This window comes from Aythya ferina (assembly GCF_964211825.1).
Source record: "Aythya ferina genome assembly, chromosome: 5".
In the NCBI taxonomy this organism is placed as follows: Eukaryota; Metazoa; Chordata; class Aves; order Anseriformes; family Anatidae; genus Aythya; species Aythya ferina.
In genome coordinates, this window is record NC_140301.1 from 48,095,364 (window position 1) to 48,107,554 (window position 12,191).

Here is a 12,191-nt window from a genome sequence, read left to right on the forward strand (position 1 = left end):
GAGCATTTAAATGCAAGCCAAGGGGAATTTGCTATTCTGTGTGGGCAGATTTCAATTGTAAGGTTGGCAGCTCTGGTATCCTGTTCTCTAATGCCATGGGATGAGAAAAAATAGGCTTTTCTTTCAGAGCAGTTGATTATTGAATACGCACCAGCTGTTCACCCTAATCCAAGCTTTCTGTGCTTGCTCCTTGTAATAGAGGCATCCCTCATCCGTCCATCCGTCTATCCATCCCCCCGTTCTCATTTTCATGGCTCTTTTGTAATCTTTCAGAAAGGTGGTTAGCAGATATCAGCCATCTAAAGTGACATAAGCGTCAGTACCAGGCGAGGGTTATAACTAATTAACGAGAGAAGAAAGGCACCCCCAGCCATATATTGAAACTCAAATTATATTTCTCATCCACTGCAGGACATGAAAAAAAGCCATCATGAATCAGAAGGCAGAGAACCATTTTTTAGCAGTGACACCTGACTCCGTGCCCAGCAAACCGTGTGGGATCAGAGCTGGAGCGAGTCCTGCGCCGGTGCGGAGAGGCAGCTGGGCTGTCCCTCCTGCCCTACCAAGAGCCCAGGGACCTGCACCCAGCCATGCAGCAGGTCCTTTTTTTTTTTTTTTTTTTAATTATTTTTTATAATAAAGAGGGAGGAAGGGGCGAGATAAGGAGTGAATTCCTTCTGGGTGCTTCTCACTCAGCCTGCAATGTTATGTAAGCCTGGCACAGCTAATGCCTGCTCTGCTTCACCATCAGCCCGGCTGTTTCATTCCCGCTACACAATTATTTCATCAGTCTCTCCTACTAGACATCACAGCACTGCCACAATTAGTCACCTCTATTAGGATATTGGCTAAAAAAAATTACCAAGCACCAGAGCCGCGTCGCACAAGGGTGGGTGAACACAGCTCCAAGTGGTCCCTGCCCCAGAGATGTTCAAGTGTCCTGGAGGAGGAGGTCACAGGGCAAGGGGGTGACACACAGGAGTCAAGGTGGGAAAGCAGCAGGAGAAATGTTTCCAGGAAGAGTTTAAAGAGCTTTGGCAGGAGAGAGTGAGCTTAAGTGGGAATGAGTCAACTGGGAATAAAAAGCAGTAGGAGAAAGGACTTTATAGGTGAAAGTAGGGCGGAGGAAAAGGTACAGCAGTAAGTGACAAGCTGCAAAACAGAGGTTGATGTTGGTGAAAAAAGGAGGGTTTGCTCAAAAAGGCAGCCAGCTCAGCAGCTCCTCCCTGCCTGCATGGCTGCCACCTCTGGTTTCATCATCTGCTGTGACTGCTGTGCATTTTGGCCCTCTGTCCAGCTCCTCACTGTGTCTGTCTGGAAGGTGGCTCCCTCCACACTCACCACATCTTTCCATGCTCTGCGATAGGGGAGCCCCATGGCCTCCTCTCTGTAAGTCTTGGTTGAGACACAGAGACTCAGCGCGATGCCAGAACCATGCAAACTGAAAAGCTGCATTATCACTGAAGACTGTAAGTTCAGGTTTGGAAGTGTAGATCTGGGATGCTCTGAGGCATTGGGGGAAGGTGGAAGATGTGAGCTGAAAAGGGACAGTCGAACAGGCACGTACAATTGCATTCTTGTATGTTATAGGCATATGGATGGAAAAATGCGTCTTTGAAGTGTCTACTTGACTTCCAGAAGCTTGAGAAGTCAAGCTGTGTGTATGACTTAGCTAACATTTTAAATCAGTATACCTAGACAATTTACAAATAAAACTCCATAAAGAATTGGACTGGAGACTCATTGGCTGACATGTTAATTTAAAAAGAGGGCTAAATGTGATTCTTGGATGAGTAGAGAGAGGAATAACAATTTGCAGTAAAGTGATTTTTGCAAATGGCATTGGTGACACCCCTAGTGGGCTGCTGGACAATGCCATTATGTCCACATTTTCAGCAGAATATTGAAGAAATGATGAGGTTGCAGAAAAGACTTCCAAAAATGCTTTGAGAAAATTAGAATTACAGTTTGAGATAATACTTTATAGCAAGAGACTCGGAGTGCTTAACCTGTTAAGATTATCAAAAAGAAGATTGAGAAGTGGCTTGATTACAGTGTGAGTACCTCCATGGTGAGAAAATACCAGGTATTAAAGAACTCCTTAATTTATTGAAGAAAGGCATAATAAGAAACAATAGTTGCAAACTGAAGCTGACCAGACAAATTTAAATGAAAAATCAGGCATAATTTGTATTTTAACAGTAGGCATGATTTATGACTGGTACAAACTTTAATTTTAGTGCCAAATTCTCCATCAATGGATGTGTCAGATCAGGGCTAAACTCCTTTCCAAAAGGTTTAGTTAAACACTTTTTTTTTTTTTTTGGTGATTCAGTGCAGATTATATTGTTTGTGATACAGATTATACTATATAGATTATATATATATTTATATTTATACTCTGTCATATATATATGTTTGTGTGAAGATTATACCATTTGTGATATAATCTGGTGGTCTTTTTTATTATGATTTTTGTCTAGAATTCAATGAATAGCCTATGTATCCACAAGAGTTCAGTGTTTTTACTATAGTCAATTTATCTGATGACTTCCTTCTTTACCAGCTTCTCTTTTGCAGAGCAGTTAGCACACAGGGCCCAAATCCTGGAGATCCGCCAATGCATATGTTGAATGACTGTAATTAAAAGTTAAAACACTTACAGCTTCAGTTTCAACCAAGACTGACTTCCAAGGGTAATTTGGGGGCTTACAGCAACAAGCAGCTATGAAGGTTGTACGAGTTTCATGTGAATGGGGCAGAAGAGAAGTGTTAATTTGACAAAGTGGAAAGTTGTTTAAATGTGGCACTCAGCGGGTACGTAAAATGGTTAAAATTAAGAGAGTTCTTTGCATGTACAGTCAGAGGGTGGCTGATAGGGTGATGGGAACTGCTTGGTGTAGAGTAGATGATGCCTGGACTCTTCTGGATTAAACAAGTATTACACGAAGTCTGCAATCACGACTGAATTCAGTAATTCAGTTGCTTCTAGTGTTATGCTCCTAAAATATCCACCCCCAGGCTGCAGTGGTATGTACCAGCAGAAGCTCTGCTCCTGACGCTGCAAACACATTTGTTTTGACCAGTATGTCTTCCATTGCTCAGGGCACACCCTGAGTACTTTAACAAGGGAGCTGGTAGGCAAGAACCTTGGTGTCAAAAAAAATAAGGGCAAATAAGTCCCAAATCTAGAGTCAGACTGTTTAATAGTTGTTGTGCTTTATAGGAACTCTGAAAATGAACTGCAGCTGCCAGGCTGTCTGTCTTAGCAATTTCTAGCACCCCATGACTCCTGTCAAAAAAAAAAAAAAGGGGGGGGGGGGGGGGCGGGGGGTTGAGAGAGAATATCCCATTTGATCAAAAGCCTGGTACAAAGACTGCCCGAATGTGAGCCAGTGCAGAGCCCTTTAAATGTTGTGGCCCAGCCCCACTTGTGGCAAATTTACCCCATGATGAATCAGTGCTAAAATTGTCACATCTCAGAAGCCTGCCTTTCTGTGCACAGCCTGCTCCTTTCTCACGCTTTCAAATGCACAGCCGGCCCGTTTTGTACACAGCTGCCACGGTGTGATTTGCTTTGTGTTTATGCCTCGAGCTCTGCCTCTCTGTTTCCGTGTCCGCAGCCTGAGCCTATTCTGTGTCATCCTAGCTGGAAGACATGCTAGAGAAACATCCCCTTCAGCCACGCATGAGGGCATCGGGGTTGCCGTTATGCAGTAGCATGGCACCTCATTTCTCAGTTTGACTCGCGGTGATGTTCTGGGACGAGGGGGTGCCCTCTTACTCATCACACCACCTATTCCCACCTGCCACCCCACCAGGTGCTGTAGGTCCTGGAGTGCCAGTCTCTGCCACCACGTCCTGTCCGTCACCCAGGCAAGGTGCTGATGCAGCATGGCAGGGGACAGACAGTGTGACAGACACACTGTGGCACCTGGCCCCGGTGCTCCACAGCTCCTGTCTCTCTTTGCACAGGCACCACGGGTGGAGACCGAGATGCGGGTGTAAATCAGGAGCGGTGGTTTTGCAGTCAGTGATGCAGCATTGGTGTGGAGCAGCGGTACAGGGGCTGCACTTTGTTTGGAGGGAGGGATAGAGAGGGAGGAAGGGAGGGAGCGCTAAGGTAACCACAGAAACCTGGTATCCTTGGATATTAGCAATCATGACCTACTTCTGGGTATTCACTCACTTTTTTAGTGCTGTTGACAAAGGAAGGGTAAGATGGAGAGCTTAAAGCTCTGTAAAGGAAAAAGATCTTTCCATCATTTTCTAGGACCAGGATTATCAATGATAATATTCAGCTGTTGTAAATCTTCGCTTGCACTTCATGCTCTGTTTTCATGCTTGCTTTATATACTATAGAATGTATTTTAATAATACATTACTGAAACACAACTGATGGAGCTGTTTTGTTATGTGCATGGTGTAGAGTGAAGTGACTGACTGAGGTGGTTGTGCATGTATAATCTAGCTGCTGTCAGTGGTGTTAATTGTGGTCTGTGTTCAATTTAGATCAGAGAGAAATCCTTGTTCACATGTGGTACGTGAGCCAGCAGAGCTCCTGATGGTCCTGGTGCTGCAGCACCGACATCAATGAAATCACACTGTTGTGATGCAGGAAAAACAGTCCCTGGGATCCAGTGAGATATGAAGAATTTATACTAGCAGGTAACTGAGAGCAACTGAGTCTGTATACTTAATGCCAGATTAAATACCTCATTCAAACAAAAGTAAATAAATATATCAAAACAAACAAACAAACAAACAAAAAACAAGGAAAATGACTGTGGATTTCACACTCATTCTTAAGCTATCAAAGGGGAAGATGTTATTCATAACATATACATAGGGGAAGATGAGAATGTTGTCTACTTTAGAGTGGTATGTTTTCATTTTAAAGGGTAGATAATATGTAATGTTGGGCTTCAGCTGAACACCATTAGAGCTTTCACTTCAATGGACCATGGACCACTGGAGTGCAAAAATCTGTAACTGGTGTGTTAATAAAGACAGAAATTGAGGTTAAAATCCACAATTTAACCTCATAATATTCTTTCAATTTTGACTATTCTGAAAAAAAAATAAAGAAAGAAAGAAAGAAAACCTCTCAGAGGTTGGACTCGATGGTCTTGAGGTCTCTTCCAACCCAGACATTCTGTGAAAAAAAAAAAAAAGGAATAATGAGTCAGGGCTTGCCAAGGTATTTTTAATATTTTTTCTGAACTGCAGTTCCTTCCTGCATGCACAGTCTCACACATTTAGGCTATGCTGGCAAAATGAACCAGAAAGAAAAGAATCTGAATGCAATAGCAGTGGAAGTGTACCTTTCCAGAATGATTTCTTATTAACTGCTAAGTGAAGACCAGATTAGCTAAGGGTACATAATGTGGCCTGAATTCTGTTCCGATATTGCGTATGTGCACAGCTGCCTTCTCTACAAATTGAAATCCACAGGTATTATTTAGCTGTGTGTTCTGCAGAACTTGAACCTCAACAGCAGAGTACTGACCAAAAGCTCAGCTTGAAGAGATCTTACATAGCCTGTCATCTACATCAGACAAGGCTCAAGCCATGTTGTTGATTCTCAGAGCAATAAATGACATGCTCAGATTTAACTGTTCCCACTTTATGGGTGGAAAACTTGTATTAGATGGCAGTTAGATGATCTGCCTAATGCCATACAATGATTCATTTTGCAGGATTGAGTGGAGATTCATGAATTCCCAGCGCAACAGAGCACAAGACTGAACCCTTGCCTTTACAGGCTTTGACTCAAAATTTGTCACTATTTCTTTCATCTGGTCAAGAAGGATTCATGGTCAGCTAGTTTCTGCTGATGATTTAAGCATTGTCTCATGTAGACTTGCTTTGATCAGGCTTAGGCTGTCTGGATTGAAATCTTGGCTCCACTGAGGTCAGGAAGAGTTTTACTACTGACATGAATGGGTTATGATTAATGAAGCTAAAACTCTGCCAATTGCTTGTACCAGGAGCCTTGTCTATTCTACACAGTACAGCCTCACATACACAGTGCTACCTTTGCAGCAAACATCAGATGAACCACTGGCAGAAACAATAGTAAATTTGGGGCAAAACCTGCACCGTGCCTCCTTCTGCCTCCCCTCATCCCCCATCATCAGCACGGACATCCTGGGGAGAGCATTAAGCAGGCACAAAGAAGCAAGCAGGGGGGTGGGGGGGTCAGTGGGCTGTGGATAATGCTGAGCTCAATGTGCAGTTTTGCAGTGCTGTCTAATGCCTATGTCCTCAGGGAAGTAGACTTTCTTATTTTGAAAAGGGCTTGTGCAGCAGGTTCACGAAAGATTTTTCAGAAAAAGCATGTCTCAACAACCCATTAGTAACACAGCCTCATGACAGACTCAGGGATATTTCTAAAGCTGTTAGCTTAATTTATTGTGCTTGGACTGGGTGATGTGAGGATTTATTTTTTTGAGAGGAGAAATTTTTCTCTGTTACATTCCAAATTTGTATTTTTCAATTAAAAACACATGACCCAGGTAGGCTTTCTGGTCCGATTTTTAATACACCTTCTGCGCCATACTATACTCTCTTTGCTAGGGGGTCTTGTTCATTGAATGGTATTTTCCAAAAGCCTTTACGTTTCCTTCTTCATTTAAATAGTTACTTAGTCTTTCTTTATTCTAAAGCTGAACTTAAACAAAATGTAATTTACATAACAAGTCACTCAGAGCCTATTGTGTGTCAAATTTAAAAAAAAAAAAAAAAAAAGCCATATTTTATCCTTTCCAGCTGACAAGTAGAAAGAAATATGTTGAAAGGGACATACCCAATTATTAAGGGCATTTGACACCATTTTTTCTTTTTTATATTATTTAGTAAAGTGCTCTTGTCATAAACTGGGATTTATAAACCTAGAAAGATCCTGAAATATTAGGCTGCATTATCAGGACTTTCTTCTCAACAACAGGCAGAAGTACGAGGCAAACAGGTTGTAGCAAAAACAGCTACAATAAAGAGAAGCAAAACCAGTAACAGAAACAAGATAGAGCAGAGACACAGATTCTTGCATTCAGTACATGCACAATTCCACTGACTTTAAGGAAAACAATATAATACTAGATCTTTTAATTTTTATTCACTTCCTTGAAGATGTGCTTTGTTGCATGGCATTAACAGCAAACAGCCCTTTGAAAGCATGAGGTGTAGGTAATTAGCAGAGTCTGAGTGTACGATTATTGTCAAATACCTAAAGTTGTACAGAATATTTCAGCAGCAGTAAAGCATTACAGCCTATGAAATGCACAGCTGTGGTCTTGACCGCCCACGAATATTATATGTGGTTTTCTAACAGCTGGTTTTAGTGGACAGGTCACATTTAAAATGGTAACAGTCTGCCTGTGGCAGTTTTACCCACCACCAGTATTGCAGCCTGTCCCTAGGCACAGTGTGGCATGCTTTCCACAAATAAAAAGCTCCTGCTCTTCAGCGGAAAAGTGACAGTCTCTTCAGCAGAGGACAGTGACACCAATGTTGTGCTGCAGTCCAGGAGACAAGGAAATCCTTGTGCTGAAGAGAAACATGTAAATGCAAGTTCTTCTTTGACCACAGCAACCAGTTCATTCACACTTGGTGGTAGGCCTCAGCCTGCTGGGGCTAGGCCCCACCTGTGAAACCTCATGTACTGGAACACCTGAAATTCAGGACCAAGGACTGACAAGTTTGTCCATGGCCTCCATGGACATTTCTTCCTAGCACCTCCATGAGAGAATTAATTTTTATCTACAGCTTTTGCCAATGATGGGATTAGTGGGAACAGTGGGTATCACACTGGGGACAACCTAAGAATAATGTTAGAAATGTAATCCCTACCTCCACAGGAACAAATTAAAGCATCAGCCAAAGCCTTTTAGGCTTCAAAGTGCATGGACAGCATACACACAGTGCCACTAAGTGATATAGATACTTCTCTTAGCACTCCATGCCAGGCTCCCTATTGGCACAAGCTGTTCACAAATGATTCAGGCTAAACCTATCCATAGACAGAATGAACCCAAAAGGTTAGGGTTTTTTAGCTGGAAATTATATGAGGTCTACAAGCTCCAATTAGTATTATCCGGTACTTCTCTGAAGTACCATTTTCTGTTATGAGCAAATCTCTACTTTATCCTGTGTATTTGCCCACCAGGGACAGCTTACTTTGGGAATCGTGGTCCATCCTGAGTAGAACAGACCAAAAGTTGGTAAGATTCTCTTATGCCTCAGCTCTGCTATGCAAGGACAGCACATACACTAGCAGCAAGCCCAGCCCTGGTTCACAACACATTCGGAAGTGCACACCATAAGGGAAAGCACACAGTGCCTGCACAATACCCCTCAGGAGCGGTCCCCACCAGTCAACAGGCATTAGAGACAACTACAGTCCCCAGGGAGGGCATAAATATCACAAGGGCCCAATAGCAAAAACCAGATTTTAATAAGTGTGTGCAACAGGACAAAAGTCATAGCGGAGGTTCTGTGGCCAGAGGGTCTGGCTATAGATGATTCCATGCTGCTCTGGAGAGACACCTTCCCCGTTGGCACAGAGCAGCTCAGTGAAGTCTTCTTTCTGCCATTTATTGCAATGCTCACTGGCAGTGCTACGGCAACGCATTATGCAAACAAGCAATGATGAGTAAGAACATGCTGGCAGTGCCAGGTAGCTATAGAGATCTGGAGTGTCCATCATCGCCTGTCACAGAATGCAGTTTGCATTGTCTGGAAATGGAAACTGTCCCAAAGGACTGGCTAAGTAAGTGAGCCACTAAGTGGCCACTGATCTTTGGTTATTGCCCTTTCTTCCTAAAATTTCCTAGTTTTCAAATACCATGTTTGTGAAGGAAATAACTTCTCTGTCTTCAGTATGTTCTTAGTAGGATGCTAGGTACAGCACATCTGGCAGTGGGCTACCCGATTATTTGTACAATGGAAAGACAAAGGGTTAGCATTCACAAAGCCCATTATTGTGCTGGGGATCTTAGCACAGGGCATATTTTGAAAGGGAAAGGGGCATTACTATAGCAACACACAATGCAAGCATACAACCACAGCTTCCAGAAGCTCCTAGATGTTGCATAGGTCTCATTTTCCTTTGACAGCTCTTCTTTTTCCTAAAACGGATTTAATTGAAAGCTGGCTGTAGGGAACTTACCTTTGTTTTACCTGCTCTGATTACTGGTGAAGGGAACAACAACTGGAGCTATTTGCAGATTATTACATTTTAATACCTATTTTCCTGCACAACTTAGGAGGCTATATGCTTTTCTGGAAAAGCTGTTCTCTGGTTAGAGCACTAACTTAGATCATCAAAAATGCTCCCAGCCAGCTACAGAATTGGGCAACCTTGGATATCATACTTAACCTCTACACGTTAGTAAAATACAGCTTTCCCTTAAAAGGTTTTTGTGAGAATAAGAATTTAAAAAATAGTAAAGTACTTATTTGATGCGATGGACAATACACAATTCAGATGACAGATATTTTTGTAATGATAAAGGATCTTAGATGAGGTTATTTAGTATCCTTAATCAGACAAACACTGATTTTACAAGGGAGCTGATTAAAAATGTTCTGTATAACCATATTAGGGATGTAACAAGTCTATACTATACTTGTTTTGGAGAGTATCTTGATAGAAAAGGACCTTCTAGCTCATATCAGAAGCTTTCTTTACAGCACAGCCAGGTCTATTCCTTTTCCACATTTATATGTTGGTATATTTCTGGTTCCTCTAGTGACAAGATTTTCCAAAGTGACTTCGCATCTTGTGTGCCTCGATTTGAGAAAGCTCTGAGATGCCGGTGCAGTACCAAAACTCCTCTGACAGGCAGCAGGTGCAGGAGAGCTGGACAATGGGCTCAGAGTTCAGTCTCTTTACCATCTAGAGCTGCAGATGTGCAAGGCAGGAACTGAAGCTGCTCTACATTTCTATGTGTTTCTCCCTGTCTGATTCCATCTGTGAGAAGCTTTACTGAGCCTCAGAATATATATATAGCTGGGGTGCTAGAATACATAAGAATTCACATTCTGTGTTCTTTTGCAATCCTATAACATGTTAGAGACAGACAGAATGATTGCAGTCAGACCCATTTAACCTTGGTAAATATGTTCAGCTCATCCCTGGGTATTGAAAGGCTTTAAGTAGTAACCAGCATGCCTGTCTAAACACATGCTCATCAGCCTGATAAAGTCTGTGGTTTGACTTTTGAACAGTACAATATAGACAGAAATCATAGATAAATAGTGACACCCCATTCCATTTTAGAAATAAGGATTTGCACTCTTCAGCAGAGCTGACACTAGCCAGTACCCTGTGTCTGAGAATATCCCCATCCAAATATCAGTTCCCTCAGAGGAAGTCACAGGATAATGCATTGATTTGCTATAGAATAATCTGCCAATAAGAGAGGAGTCTTCTACTCTTACTTAGTATTTAAAACATGGGAATTAATTACCCTTTTATGTATTTTTAATTCTGTCTAATACAATCATGGGTATTTTTGTCATTCATGTCAGAATGTAATTTGTCTTCTCTGCTTTTCAGGATGAAGAGTCCACCTCCTGCATGACAGTTAATGCCATGTACCTGCCCTCCAGGAAACATGGGACAATGCACAGAGTTCAACATCTCGTTCTTCTGGCTGCTCAGTCCAGAGTAGAGCAGGCTGAGGGGAGGCCTCATGGCGGCCTGTAGCTTACACACAAGGGGAGCAGAGGGGCAGGCACTGAGCTCTGCTCTCTGGGGACAGCGACAGGACCTGAGGGAGTGGCATGGAGCTGGGACAGGGGAGAGTCAAGCTGGTTGTTAGGGAAAGGTTCTGCACCCAGAGGGTGGTTGGACACTGGGACAGGCTCCTCGGTGCTAACATCAGAGGCACAGACTTCAGTCCCATTCCTGACCTGTGTGTAGGCGCTGGCAAGTTACAAGGACTAGAATGGTCAGTAGCAGATTTTGTCCTCCCATGGCACCTCCCTTGGACACCTTTCACTGTCAGTAATGGCTTTGGCCACCTCAGCAGGCACTAAGAAGAACAGATATTACTGTCTTTAGAAAAGTAAAGAAACCAACAGACACGATGAGAGTACAATGAGAGATATTCTCAGGTGAAGTCCCTCTTTTAGTGCTTTATTTTACTATGTTCCTTTAGTTTTGTATTGAATTCTTGTTCTGCATGAAAAATATTTTCTGGAAATTAGGTAAATGAGCAATGTCCAAGATGTCCTCCCTTTGGCTACTGCCAAACGCAATGCTAGCACCCTGTGTCTCTGCTCACAGAAGCATTCTTGGGCTATGCTTCCTACAAACCCAGGCCTGATGCACATGGGCCTAAATAACCCTGTGAAGTTCTGAGTACTATATTGACACCTAAAGAGATTAATACTCTTTGAATAATGAAATGAGAGAAAAATAGACAACATGTGCATATACTAACATATTTAATATAGTAATATAAGATAAAAGCACAAATATAAGCCTTTTTTTTTTTTTTTAACAAGCTGTGTTGAGATTGGTCTTTTAAATATTTTTAGGAATAATGAAATAAATGATGCACTGTAATCCCAGTAGAGGCCTCACCATTGTATCCTCAGCCATTGCTCTGCTATTTCAGGCTCTGAAAGAGTGCAGTTTAATAGAGTGAGAAGATCAGAAAGCTTCGTCTTTGTCCTAACTCAATGTCTGAGTCCTCCAGGATCTGTTCAAATGCCCTGGGATTTCTGCTTACTTCTTCTAAGCATTATTCCAGTGCTCTAAGAGAAGACTTTTGGGCTGGGACCATGCTTCATCTCCAGAGGCAAAGAAGCTTAGGGTAATCATTTCATTGCCTAGGGATCTGGGGAAAGTTTAAGGCATCACAGTGCCTGAGGATTTCAGGCTGTATCAGGGACCAGAAGAGGCATGCATTAGAGTAGTTTCCACAGCCCAAATCAGCCCACAGTCTCCAGAGCAACATACGGTACAGGTTTTTTTTTTCACCTTGTAGTGCTTCTCCTTTAATTCCTGCCATCTTTGCTGGGCATCATAAAGCATGAGTCTTGGAGTATGTAGCAGGGATTGTTCTTTATCTCCTAGTGACTCACCCCTAGTCCTTCTGTGCCTTTAGAAATGTACACTGGGACCAGACCTAGGGCAGAAACTGTTACCATTCAAATGGATTGTCAATGGTTTTCAAATT

The 12,191-nt window shown here is 42.4% G+C and overlaps 1 long non-coding RNA gene across 1 annotated transcript; it reads left to right on the plus strand.

Moving 5' to 3' along the window:
* Window positions 1–511: 511 nt before the first annotated feature.
* LOC311438409 lies at window positions 512–11,410 on the plus strand. The gene is made up of 3 exons (XR_014694083.1): window positions 512–599; window positions 4,513–4,668; window positions 10,562–11,410. It is a non-coding gene; the product is annotated as an uncharacterized lncRNA (long non-coding RNA).
* Window positions 11,411–12,191: the final 781 nt, after the last annotated feature.